The sequence below is a fragment of the Canis lupus genome, chromosome 4 (genome assembly GCF_048164855.1).
Source record: "Canis lupus baileyi chromosome 4, mCanLup2.hap1, whole genome shotgun sequence".
In the NCBI taxonomy this organism is placed as follows: Eukaryota; Metazoa; Chordata; class Mammalia; order Carnivora; family Canidae; genus Canis; species Canis lupus.
In genome coordinates this window covers 29,402,670-29,416,592 of record NC_132841.1, presented here as the reverse complement: position 1 = coordinate 29,416,592, position 13,923 = coordinate 29,402,670, and the positions used below count along the sequence as shown (strand labels likewise).

General features: G+C 55.3%; 1 long non-coding RNA gene across 1 annotated transcript; it reads right to left on the bottom strand.

Moving 5' to 3' along the window:
- Positions 1-6,141: 6,141 nt before the first annotated feature.
- LOC140631530 (uncharacterized) lies at positions 6,142-11,039 on the bottom strand. Its single transcript, XR_012029072.1, has 3 exons — positions 10,625-11,039; positions 6,828-6,884; positions 6,142-6,425 (listed from the first exon to the last, which is right to left on the bottom strand). It is a non-coding gene; the product is annotated as an uncharacterized lncRNA (long non-coding RNA).
- Positions 11,040-13,923: the final 2,884 nt, after the last annotated feature.

Below are 13,923 nucleotides of genomic sequence, written 5' to 3'. Positions count from 1 at the left end.
CTCATGGGAAGATCAAGGGTCATCTGGTTCCAGCTTTGATAGCCTGCAAGCGTCTGATTATCACAGTGAGGTGCATCTCTCTGGGACACGGGAGGCTCAGCTGCTTAGAGAGGAGGCCCCAGCCCTTGGCACCAAGGGCAGGATGAGGATGGGGAGATGGGCTCTGTGGGCAGCGTGAGCGGCCAGCTCCTGAGGGATGTCTGTCCTCACTCCTGCCACTGCTCTGGGCTTCCCGCTCTCTGCCGTCACCTCTCCAAGAGCCCAGGCCGCTGCACCTGCTCCTGCGCCTGCATAGGTGGACTGTCGCCGCCAAGCCCGATCTGGAGGTCTGCTTACCTGGGTCCCAGTCACAAGGTCTGCTTAACCCTTGGGTGACCTCTCTGACTTCAATGTTCTCATCTGTGAGGTAGAGATGGTGATGCATACCAGGTGTGATTTGGGGGAATATGAGGCATCTGTGAGGCATCCAGTGCCAGAGTCCTGGGGGGCATCCTAGGAGTTCAGACAGACCGGAGTTTGAATCTTGGCTCTTCCACTTTCCACCTGTATACCTTGGGCAACTGTCAACACCTGCAGGCCTCAGTTTCCCCACTGTAAAGTGGGGCAATCATGAGCCCTACACCAGGGAGCAGCTCTAAGGCTTCAACAATGAGATGACCAATGCAATCTTCTGAGCAGACACCAGCACAAAGTAAGCACTCAGGAGGGTCAGGGGTTGCCCAGGTCCCTTCTCTTCTCTTTGAAGCTTAGAACTCCCACTCGAGCTCACGGGATCGTCCCTGGCCACATTCTGATGGAAGCTGGCTCGTTGGTGTGATGTTCTAGGCTCGTTATAGCTTGGCCCAGCCTGCCCTTCCTTCTCTCTGCTTCCCTTGACATTCACTCCACTGCGAGCCCTCCAATCCATGAACGCTTCCCTGACCCCTCCATGTCTTGACCACAAAGGTTCCTGACCCACCCACTTGATGGACACCTATGTTTGTTCCAAAAGCCATCCTAAAATGCCATTTCCTCTGCCTGAGGGGAGCAGGGGAAGCATTGTTGACATTGCTGCTGTCCCTGCCCCATCATGTCACAGCCACTTGCTCAAAATTCAACATAAAGGGTCCCGTGTTGTGCCGTGTGTCCCAACTGGAGCGTGACTCTCTGACACTCGTGAGTGTGTCCTCCTGAGTCCCAGCATCCTAGGCATCCCAGTGTCCCAGGCCATCGTGCAGGGCTGGGCCCAGGGGCAGCTCTGAGGGTGTCGTAGGAGGGCTGGGAGCTGCTCTGGGTCTGCCCTGTGCTGACACGGTCTGCGGGCTGGGGCCTCACATGGTCTACAGAAGCTGCAAGTCTTTGCCTCCTGGGTATGGCAGTCGTTAGGGCGGCTCCAATATCCCAGCTGGTTCTCTCTTCCTTCTGGGCACATGGTAGGACTGCCCTCCTTGTCCCCCCTAGGGGAAGGGACGCTGAGTAACTTGCTCTGGCCCATGGGGTGGGCACAGAATCAGACTTCCACTTCTGAGTGGAAGGGGTAATGGCAAGAGTGTCATTGCCACTTTCCTCGCCCTGTCTCGGTGACCATGGAGGCCGTGGCAGAATGGAGCCTCTGTCAGCTAGAGTGAGGCTGAGACCCAGGTCAGACCTGCCCCATGAATGAGAAATTGACTTTGTTTCATTAAGCCACTGAAATCTGGGTGTTGGGTGTCTCTAGAGCACAGCCTAGCCTAACCTGGTGGACTCCAGGGGCCATGCAGGCAAGTTAAGAATGAGAAGGGGTGGGTTTCCGGCAATGTGCAGTGGTGCGGATGGGTGCGTCTGACTTAAAACTGCACGTCCCATCCAAAGGCGTTCAAATGTATGGTTTAAAAAACACCAGGATGGCCCCCAAACAGCCATTTGCCAATGAGTCAGTTGGGGCCAAGCTGACTCTTTTTTTTTTGTGGCTCTAGGGATGGAGAGTATGACCTCAGTAGGAGCTCTTCCTGCAGGGTGAAGACTGATGCTACGATGTGCACGCAGGTAGAGCCAGAGTTCTGTCCCCAGTCTGCAGAAACAGAGGCCCGGAGAGGAAACAAATCACTTGTTCAGGGTTACACGACCTACCAGAGGCCAGGCAGAGAACCACGACTCCAACCTTCTGACCTCAGAGGCCTCCTCTGATGCCCCGCTGAGTGGAGGCATTTGCCTGTCTCTCTGGATTCCCAGCCCCACAACCGGGGCTGGCTGGCCCTCAAGGACTCCTGGGCACCAGGAGGCAAGCCACTGGCTGATGGATTTTGCACTGGGTCAGAGTGGGGAGCCCTGACCTCCCTTGGGGCCTTGTGGGGAGCTCCCTCCCAGCTCCGGTCTCCTCTGCCTGTCTCCAAGGCTGCCCGGAAGCCGTCTCCCTGTGATTAATGAGCATTTCCCTTCCCTCGGGCCCCACGCAGGGGGACGGATGGGATGTGGCTTTGGCCGTTGTGGGTAGTGCTGGGGTTTGGGGAGCCTTGGAGCGTGGGCTGCAGCTGTTTACTTGGCAGGGCCTTGCTTGCAGATGTGAGGCTGCTGGGGTGGGTGGGGATGCTGACGGGTGTGGTGGAACCCAGAGAGAAGGCAGCGCCATCGTCCCTCCTCAGGAGGAGCCTGGGCTTCAGCCCCGTGTGCTCTGGAGACGACTCACACCCATGACCCCGTGTTCCAAACGATTGCTGTCCAAACCCACCCCCTGACGGTGGCCCAGATGCCTCCAGCTGTCTCCAGATGTTGGTCCAGTTTCTTCCTGTTCCTGCACCTCCTGGATGCTGACCCCAAGGCCCCTCTTACTCTGGCCAGTATGGCTGGGTTTGGGGCTTGAAGCCACAGTCGGCTCAGACCCCAGCTCCACTTATCCTGGGCAGTGGAATCTGGAGCTGTGAGGGGCCAGGCTTGGAAGGGTTCTTAGCTCATGGAAAGATGGAACTTGGGCTACTCCCTGCTTAGCTCAGCTCAGGGGATGGGGCAGGCCCTGCCTCTCCCTAGAGTACAGCCCAAGGTTTCCAGGACGTGAGCTCAACCAAAAGGGTGGGGGTCCTTTTCCTGCCCTATCTGAGACACTTTTCTGTTTTTTGCCCAGAGGGGCCTTCCAGGTCTTTTTCAACCTGGAATAAAAAGTTGCAAGGGGTGCAAGCAGGGGAAGCTTCTTGAATTATTGGCCAAGTGCGATATGAGTAGGGAGGGCACTCTGTATACTCTATCAGCGCTGAATAGTTTTGTGCTTGTTGATATGAGTAATTCACCCATTCCTTCTTCTTCCATCCTTCTAAGCTCCATCCATCCCTCCACTAATTTATTCATCTTCTAATCAAATCATCCATCCATCCACATTGACCCATCTCTCCATCCATCCTCCATCCATCCATCCATCCATCCATCCATTCATCCATCTCTCCATCCATCTGTCCACTCTCCATTCACCTGCCCATCTCTCCATCTCTCCATCTCTCTGTCCATCTCTCCATCCATCCATCCACAAACTCTGGGTGAGAACTTGTACTGGGATAGGCCCTGTGCCTGTTGCTAGGATGCAGATATAAACAGTTCACCTTCTCGGTCCTAAAAGCATTCCTAGTCTAGGGATAGTCAAATAAACACGAATGTCTCCTCAGCAATATCACATTGTAGTCAATGTGAATGTTGGTTCATGAACCCAGAGGATTAACTGACTCCACCTCAAATGACACCTCCTCTAGGACACTTTTCTCTGATTCCACCACGTGGCATGGGAATGTGACAGGCCATGAAGAGGGTGAAGGACATTTCGCGGAGATGGACCAGGCTTTGCCAAGGCCAGGGCTCTGCAAATATGTAGCCTGCTGAAGGGAATACAACATGGTGGCATGGGTGAGGCGGTGAGGGCTGCTGGAGGAGAAGGAGCAGCACTGGGGCCTGGCTGTGGAAGGCCTTGAATGCCAGGTTAAGGCTCTCGGACTTTCTCTATGGTCCATGAGGCACTGGGGAACAGTGGGAGGCAGAGGCGAGTCCTGGTCAGATGTGTATTTTAGGAAGATCATCCCGACTGCATCAGGTGTTTGGGGAGCAGGCATACCGGTGTCTAGATTCGACTGCTACCTTCTAATTATGTGATGACACCTAAGCAAATTAACTTCTGAGTCTGTTTTTCTTCTCCAAAATGGAGGTGATGCTCTCTAGGTCACTGGGTTATTGGGAAATACAAGCAAGATCTTACCTGAGAAGCACCTGCCATAGTTCCAGACGCTTACTAGGTTGTCAGTAGCCACCTTATTCTGTGACCCAGCTGGAATGAGATCTTGGGTCTTCTGATGTGGCTTAAATTCATTGTGTGTTTGAGGCTGTCTCTTAATTTCCGTAGGCCTCTTTTCTTATCCACAAAATAGGCATGAAGGTAGCCCCCTTATAGGCTTGCTGCGAGGAGCAGACAAGGTGACGGGTTTGCCTGGTGAGTCATCTGGACTGTAGGCATAGTAGGGGTATCAGGCTCAGAGAAACCAGTGATGCTGCAGCTTGGGACCTCGGGACTATGCCAGTGACCCTGAGTACTCTGGCAAGGGGCCACCTGAAACTCTTTCTGCTCATAAGTGGCTCCCTCATCCCCACCCTGCCCTGCCCTGCCCTGCCCAGCTGCTCCGAGGAGATGGCTCCCTGGCTCCATGACGCCGGCTGCCAATCCCAGGGAGCAGTGGGCAGAGGCGAGACCTGACATGCCCTTGGCACTTGGCAGCCTGGTTTCCCCAGCGCTGAGGCTGGGCCATCCCCAGGGGCCATCCCCAGGGCCCACTGCTCACCACCTCTGCCCAGCACTCCACACTTACCTTGGCTCACATGAGCCTGACTCTGGATCCTGACAGTGCAGGAAGATGTTGGAGAAAGATGTGTAAGAGAAGAGCCATGCCCCTAAAGGCCACTCCACCTGTCCCTCTGTGGGTCACCAGGAAGGTGGAGCGGGAAGATCCTGTACACAGGTCCTCTCCTTCCATGTATCCCTCAGCCACAGGGAGAGCCCCAGTTAGCTCATCTGAAAATGATGACACTGACCTCACAGATATTCTCCGGGGGTCAAGAGAAGACAGGGAAGAGAAGGACCTTCATAAAGCATCACTCACAGGTGTCAGTGCCTGATGCGATCGTCTGGTTCTTGACCTTTTGTCAAGGTAGCCGTGCCCTTCTGTGGGAGCAAAGGCATCAGACAGCTGATGGTTGCACTGAGGACGCCTTCCAGAAGGAGATAAAAGGTTCTAGGAAACCAAGCCCCAGGACGGTAGAGAACACCGTGCAGAGCCCATGAACGCCATCCCCTCTGCCTGGCCTTCTCTGTGCCGCACACTTACACACGAACCAGTGTACACTCGTGCTGCACATAGGACATGAGCACATACATGTGCGCTTATACAGCGCATGCACACATAGCAAGATGTGCAATACTCTCATGTGCCCTCTCCAGGACGCACACACGTGTTCAAGCACGAATGCACTAATCAGTACCTGCATACACACACACACACACACGCCCACCATCCCTCCCAAAATGATGATGTTTCCAGTGTCAAAAAATACCCCGCTTAATTACATTGACCTTGATGCCTTGCAGCAGCAAGTGCCAGCATAAACATACTATAGGATTGAAACTATAAATCTGGAAAATAAGGGGGTGGGTTACAGAGAGCTTCTCTCTCCCTCCCTCGCTTGCTGTTTGCTGGTTTGCAGATGGGGAAACTGAGGCTCAGGCAGGAGCCATGCCGTGGCTAGCTCTGTGATCTTGGCCAAGTCCTGATTCTTGCTGCGGTCATGGCCAGTCTCCCAGACGGCCCTCGACTCTTCTCCTCCCTCCTCGATTCTGGCCACAGGGCCTGGAAGACCCCATAGTCACTCAGTCCCTCGCTGGACCCTCAGCTCCTCATTCGGGGCAGGCTGAGCGGTCTGTGCTGGGGCTGAAGCACACAGGCCAGCTACCTGGCAGCTGGGTCCCCTGAGAACAGAGAAGCCTGGCTGCCCACACCCGGAAGGGAGGTACCCAGGGGCTGGCGTATCCACAGGCACCGCCAGCTCTGGCCTGCCGATTGTGATCCCTCCAAGAATATCTGATACCTGGAAAAATATTATCGACTTAAAAAATGACAGCGAAATCAAAATTAATCGATGTTTAATTGAATATGTGCAAAATGTTAACATCATGTCAACTTGTTAAATCCAACTCCTCCGCTCCTATGAAGTTATATGTAAATGATATTTGAAGTGGCATGTGGATGCATTCTGATGTGTTTATTATGATGCGGTATGACATTCCCAGAGTGAGAGGGTTGCAGGGGGCGGAGGAGATCTAAAAATAGCCCTTTTGGGGTGCTGTGGCGTGGGGGGTACTGCCCGTATCGGCTGAGCTGCTCCTTTCTGACCGTCCTGCCGATGCTCGTTGGGGACCTCCTGCAGGAGCTGGGCATTTCCAGCACCTACAAATGGATAAGCTAACCTCTAGGGAGCCGTTGAGCTCTTCTAATATTCTAGAATCTTCCTGGAGAATCCAGCAAGTTCATGCGGCAGCTGAGCACGCTCCGCTTGCCCTGATCTGTTTCTCCAGGGCTACTGATACAGGTGCGATAAGGTGGGACAACACGGAGAAGAGGAGACTGGGGGGCTTAGCCTTTGCCTTCGTAACCGAGGTAGCTGAGCTGAGCTTTTGGGACAAGGGACCGCTGACTTTCAGGTGATCACATTAAAGCACGACAGGGATGCCCTGCTAAAAAGAATTACAATGTGGCTCTTTTCTGCACAGCACTGGGTTATTTGCAAAGCATCTTTAGGCACTTGATCCTTTAATGACTATGTTGGACGGTCAGGATCAGTTTACATACCTGGGCAATGGGGCCAGTGGTGCTCCAGGGGGGTTACTTGAATCACGCAGGTTCTTACTGTTGAGAAAAGACAGCTGTGGGACTTGAGCCGTGACCTCCGACTCTGGACTGGGTAGGGCTTCCCTCCCCGGGCTTCCCTTATGCCATCCTTGGGAGACACGTTGGCAAAAACACGGGTCATTCTGGAACACTACATTTGCATATGGCTTCCTCCTCTGCCCTCTGCCCCTCTGCCCTCCACCCCCGGCTGCTGTGAGAACAGCGGGCTGTTGGGGATGGCTAATGCTCACAAGGGGCCAGGGGCTCCCTTACACTCCCAGCCCCCTACGCCGGACTGGGCCCATGCACTAGCTCTGGCCAACGGGCTATGAGCCACTGGGGTGCATCACACCCAGGCCTGGCTGATGCCGATTAATCCCAAAGTCAGCGGAGTGTGGGTTCCAGGGCTCTCATTTGCCCAGGCCCCACTCTCTGGGTCCATGGGTATTTTGTTTTTGCAATTTCTGTGTACAGTGGTGTTGGAGTCGTTGTGGGTAATCGACATGTATAATTCTGTAGAACTTTTCTTACAGAGATCCCATAAACTGTGTAAGTTTGGGGCCCTCGAAACCTGGATGTGCCCCTGTGGCTGAGGCATACCCCCATGGTCCTGCTCTCCGCTTTTCTGCAGTGGCCTCAGAGGGCAAATCCGCAAGATAAAGGGGAGCTTCTTGCCTAGTGCAGACCTTGATGTGAGTGAGAATAGGGCTGTCCTGTGAAGTCACAGAGGTTTGGGGCCTTGTCTGGTACCCAGCTTGACCCATGGCATGGGCCCATATGCAAGCTCTCATCCCCGTTTCTCAGAAGAGAAGACTGAGGCTCTGTCCTTGGCGGCTAGTGCAGGTGCTCCCAGAGCTGCGGTGGAGGGGGAGGCACGTGGAGCTTGCCTCCTGCACAGACCAGAACCGTACGGAGCCCGGTCTGTGGACTCCGAATTCAGAGCTCTGAGCCTGGGAGCTGTGGGTTAAGGCCAGCTGCCTCTCGAGGGACTCCAGAATGAGGGGGAGCCATTGTGGGGCTGACCTCTCAGCCCGGAGTCGCAGGGTGTGGGCAACTTGGGGAGTATCCGAAGGTGCTGGTGTCCTCTGGGACACTGGAGCCCCACAGGCCAGCACCGCCAACGCTGGCCTCGCAGAGGGGCAGCAGTCGTGACCTCAGGACGATGTGTCTCTCCCACCAGGAGTGGAAGCTGGGAAACAGGCAGGCAGCTCTGATTTCCTGTGCAGCTGTTTCCCGACAGGGCTGAGGACCCGGGCGCAGCCCCCTCCTGGGAGAGGGGACACGGCAGCCTTGGAGGCCCAGGGAGCCGGGGGCTGGGGTGGGGGAGCTGGCCGTGTGCTGGGTGCTGGCTCGGCCCCGCTCCGGACTGCAGGGCAGTGTCTGTGGGGTGCCCGGGAGGGCGAGGGCCTACGGTCCTGAGCGGGCACGGCCGCCGTCCTATGGGGTGTCCTTCCCAAACTGTCCGGTGCGGAGCTGACTGGGGCTGGGACACGCGTGGCTGTGTGCTGCGTGGACACGAGCGTTTTCCTGATTGCACATGTGGCCCAAGTGGGCTGTCCACTGTTTTGTCTCAGGTGGAGACAAAAGCACCTCCTGGGAGCCGTGGGAGGATGACTCCTTCCACTCAAGGGGCTGGCGGCGGGCATGGCCCAGAGTGGCACTTGGCACCGTGCATCTATCGCAGTTATTCCTATACTGCTCTGGCCTGTGTTTGGTAGCTTTGGTGCCACCAGGTAGGGCCTTGGTGCCATCCTCAGGCAAGAGCAGCTCCGCCCTCTGGACTTGCTCTGGAGCCCAGCTTCTCCACCTTGGAGTGCTCTGGTTTGGGCCGTTTGCAGACACCGCCTCCCGCGCCACCCCCCCCCGCCCGTCCTGTCTGTGCCCGGCCCCAGGGAGCGGGCCAGACTTACCAGTAGCTCTTGAGCCCCGCAGGTCTTAGTTTCTAGCAGCCCTGGGTGGCCTCCGGAGTATGGACCAGTGGGCCTGGGCGCTGGGCCTATCTGCGACTGCTTGCCAGCCCTCCTGGGTGTGCAGAGCCACACCAGCAGGCTCTGACCCTGCAGAAGGCCAGCTGCCAATGCCCTGCTCTTTCCTGCTGCCTGGTAAGCAGCTTGACAAGTCGCTTGGCTGGGGGTAGGAAAGGCTCCTCCCTGAGCTGGGTCTCAGCCGAAAGGCGGTCCCCCTCATCTTAAACCAGGCTCACTAGAAACAGGGGCTGAAACGGGGACTTCTGTACAAGTGGGTGCAGGGGGGACTTCTTAGGAGAAACCAGTAAGGCAGGGAGGGAGGAGGTGACAGGAAGGAGAAGGAAGGAAGCAGAGATGTGACCGTGGCTTAGCCTGATCCCGTGGGGAACTCGGGGTGTGAACTGCACCAAGGATTTGTCCCAACTTGAAGCAAGGTGGCTGGGGGTGAAACTCTGGCATCTGTAGGTCTTGCGTGGAGGGATGGGCAAATGTCCTGGCACCTGGTAAGACAGCTCCCAGTAGCCAAGGATGGTTCTGGGATGAAGGGTACAGTGGGCGCCGTTAGCAACAGCCTCCTGCTGCGGTGTGGGTTGGGCTATGCAGGCCCCAGGCCCGGATCCGGGGTGGGGGACGGGGGGCAATCACATGCCCCACACCCTTTGTGGCCATTTCTTCACTTTGAGGGTGATCTTGTACTCGTCCTGGATTCGAGTCTAGCTTGGCTTAGTAAACACCCGACTCCCCAGGCCCACTGGGTGCCAGGCCCCGCGGTGGGCCTGGGCGGCTTGGAATCGCACCAGTAACGAGCTGCCTGGCAGGGTCTGTCGTTCTTCTGCCCAGGGCTTCCACGTTCACCCACGTCTCGTCCTCTGGGCACTGCTGGTTCACTTAAGACCCATCCACGGCCAAGTTCACTAGGGTTACGGGAGCGAGTCTGCTCCAAAGCGGAGGCAGGACAAACTACAGGGTGTGTTTGCTCTTACAGAAGAAGCTAGAAGGTGCCCACTTTCTCTGGGGTTGGTGGGGAGAGAGGGAAAGGGGTATCACACGCTGCTGTTTCCCTTCTGCAAGCTTTCCAGGCCGGCTGGGGAGGCAGCGGAGAGAAGCCCTGTCTCCTGCCCTCGTCCCGCCCTCTCCCTCCCTGCTGGGCCTTCTCGAAGGCAATGGCCTTGTAGCTACTGCTGGGGAAGACAGAAAACCACAGCTATGCAGCACCAAACAGGCCTGCATCATGTTTACGCAATGACAGGGGCCCGGGCGCCTCTCCAGAGAGGCTGCGGCTCCCTGCGGGCGCTCAGACAGCCTGGCCACGTCCAAGGCTTGCTTCGGAGGCCAGGATGGCCGAAAGGCCCTTGGCGGTCACTGCCTCCAAGTCTCTTGTTTCATCAGGAGGCCCAGAGACGGGGAGTCGGGGAAACGAGGGAGGGAGGTCGGAGCTGAGGTTCCTGGGGAGGCGAGTGGAGGGGGCTGCTCTCAGCCCCTGCCCTCCTCCCTCCTCCCGTCCCTCCTGTCTGCCCAGCTGTGGCTTTGAACCTGAGGCCCCTGTCCCTGGACAGCAGAGGAGGAGGCGGCAGAGAGGGGGCCCCTGAGCTGGCCCGTGGGAGCTCCATCTCCTCAGCTCCACTCCTTGTGGGGGTACCACAGGGTGAGAACTGGGACCCCCATCAGGAGACAGGATGCTGGAGAGGACCTGTGTTCTGCATGGAGTCACTCTGGGGACCCGTCTTCCCTCCCACAGCCCTGCAAATCACTCAGGCCTCCCTGGGTCCCGCTCTCATCTGACCATCTTACCTGCCCCCTCGGCACAAAATCGAGACCAGCTTCTTTTCTTTTGTCTTCAAACTGGTAGCCATATCCTGCTTCCCCTTGTCTCTCACGGCGGAGGAGGAGCGTCTGGGTTCATCCACCGGCCCCACACTGGCTCCAGTAATTGGCATCTCTTTCCTCTGCAACCCCAAGGCCGCCCCGGGCCCGGGGTCCCCGCCCTCTGCCTCAGCCCAGCCCCGACTCTGTTCCCAAGGCTCCAGCTCCACGGTCTCACTTCTCCAGGAAATGTGTGCCAAGCCACACTCTGAGCCTCTGCAAAGCCAGCCACTTGTTTCCACTCCACTGATGGCTTTAAGGTCACCCATGAGTTGCCAAACCCGAGTCCTGTCTCTCTTGATCCCTATTTGATCTCTGTCCTGTGTCTGACACTGGCCCCCACACCAGCCCTGTGTTGTCATCGGCCACACTCCCTCTTCTTGAATCAACTGTCTGCCGGGACGCCCCTTCCTGGAAGGTCTCCCAAGCTTCTAATTAGAATCAGCATCCCCTACATTGAGCTCATCACCTTCTCCACTAATCTCCTCCATTCTTGGTTGGAAGCTCCACTTTGTTGCCAAAGTCAGAAATCTGCGTTTTGTTCTTGTGGCAGAATGTTCTTGTGAACGTCTCCGCCTCCGAGACATCGACCTCCTCATGCCTTTCCAGATCTGATCAGGTTTAGGGTTTTGAGAAGGGGAGATTACTCGGGAGAGCCTGACGTAATCCTAAGGGTCTTCGTAAAGGGAGGCAGGAGGGTCAGAGGGAGTAGTAGGACGGGTGACGATGGATGTGAGAGGTTGCGTGGGGTATGTAGCCACAGGTCGAAGACTGCCGGCAGCCACCAGAAGCGGGAAGAGGCAAGGGGTGTGGTTTTGCCTCTGGAGCCTCCAGAAGGAACAGCCCTGCTGACACCTTGGTTTTAGCCCTGTCCGACTCATCTTGGACTTCTGGCCTCTGAAACTGTGAATTTGAATAAATTGGTGTGTTCTAAGCCAGTTAAGTTTGTGGCAGTCTGTGTGTGATAGCAGCCACGGGAAACTGATAAAATCCTCACGCTGCTTCTCCGTCGCTGACTGCATGCATTTCCCTGAATCTTATAAAGTGTCTCTCCAAAACCTCCTTCAGGTCTCTGTCCTCCTTTCTGTCCTCTGGTCCATTCCATCATCTTTTCTCCCAAGACCTGCAGCAACGACCTTTTCCCTGGCCACCTTACCTCGCTAAGCCATCCCTTCCATGGCTCCAATAGGCTCTGACCTGTGTTCCGTACAGATGATCCCCTCTCCCACAACCTGGGCCTACAGGCTAGAGAAGGAGCCTGCGTATTTAGAATTCAGGGAGCCACGGAGCGTGCTCCGTGGGTCAGTCTCTTGCTGGCTCGTACCCTACCTCACACCGTACCATTTAGTCTCATGGGGCAACGGGGGCAGGCACCTTGCTCGTGCAATTTCCTCACTCGTAATGCTCTTCCACGACTTTACCATCTCTTGAAGATACTGAGCCTTCTTTGGAACTCAGCTTTCTCTTCTGTACCATTAACGAGCTTGTCCAGATGAGCCCCAAAGCTCTGTGGAACTGTTTGGCCTGAGTAATAGAACTGAGTGGATTTTTTTGACCACCCCACCAGTACTCACAAGGTACCTCAAGGGTCTTTTAACCCACCCTGTCTCGGGGATAGAATGTGTCTAATGGGCTGTGTTTCCTAATGATGCCCTCCCAGAGTTAGTGGGGTGTGTGTACATGTACTGCATATGTTGGCATGTGCTTGCGTGTTTTAGGGGGAACAACAGAATTTTAAACAGTTTATTAAAGAGCCGCTAAAGGCGCCTTGGCTAGGAAATTTCTCCAGGAAAAAAAAATCTCTATTTTGACGATTTAAGTGTTAATGATTCAAAACCATATGGATCACATTTCCCTCCCATCCGTATGTTTTTTTTTTTTTTTTTTTAAAGTATCAGAGAGACTGCTTAGGGCAAAATGCATTTGTGATTCCATCGATCCTACAGCATTGCAAGGGCTGTTCAACAGATCTGAGTGAGAGGAGATTCTGGTGGGCCAGGACGTGGGCCTTTCCCTGGGCTCTCTCCACAGAGTCTCCAAGGAAAATCGTTCTTGGCGTCTGGGGAGAGTTTTCAGCACACAGCTTGGTGGGAAAGGAATGCTGCATCCCGGTGGGGTTTTTGCAAAACCTCCAGAACTAATTTTAAAATGACTTAGGTTTTGGCAGGCTGAAGAGGTGTTAACTCAAACCCGGGTGTATTTCAAGGGAAATGTAATTAGAAAAATGCTCTCCTAGTTAGCTGGGAGACTGTGCCGAGCAATAAAGATTCTTGCTGGAGAATTCTTTGGTGAGATAAAAACGTGCTGCATCAGGGTCAATGTGCAGACACGTACTCGGGCTCCCCATCTCCCTCCCTTGCCCGGCCCTGGTACGGTGCCTGCAGACCTAATGTGAAGTGAACATGTGCGGGGAGCTCCGAGGGGGCCGCCTCCACCTGTCCTGCCCTTCAGGACAGGCCAAGCTGAGCCAGTTCCTGCTGGTCTCCACCGTGAACCAGAGTGGGATGGCGAGTGGGATGGAGAGTGGGATGGAGAGTGGAGGGACCTGGTGAGGGCAGATTTTGATCCACATGGATTCCTGGTCTTTACCTCTTTTCCAGTCCAACCAGATGATTCTGACAATTGGCCAGATTTGGATGTCTCTGGCCTGTGGATGAAGTCACACCTCCCAGCATGGTAATCCAGACCCTTCACAGCAGGACTCAATTCCTCTGCTGGCTTTATCTTTCCTCCCCTTCCACCATGTTTCCTTTGCAAGTGGTTCCTTGATTCTCCAGGGTCCCACTCTTCCCCACCTGGCTCAGGTGTCCCTCTGCCCAGAACACCAGGCTCCCTTTCTTCTTCAGAACAGTGCATCCCTCAAGGACACAGGAGAAATGGTGCTTCCCCTGTGGGGAAGACCTTGTGGGGTTTGTCTCCCTTTCACTTTGGTCTTTCAGCCTAGTGGACACACAAATGTGACCACATTTTCTGCAGCACTGCCTACGGTTTCCTCATTTGGCCTGAATTTTGGCCCCAGCTTTGAACTTCTGAGGGGAAGTGACTTGTCAGACTCCTATGTACATCATGGTCAGGGACTAGCATGAGGCTTGACACGTGGTCAAGTATTCAATGAAAGTAGAACAAATAGGGTAAACGTTGAGGATCTTTCCTCCATTTATTCATCCAACTTTCTATTCCTCAGTCCATCCATCCACTTACCTTTTCAATGACCCATTACCCAGCCA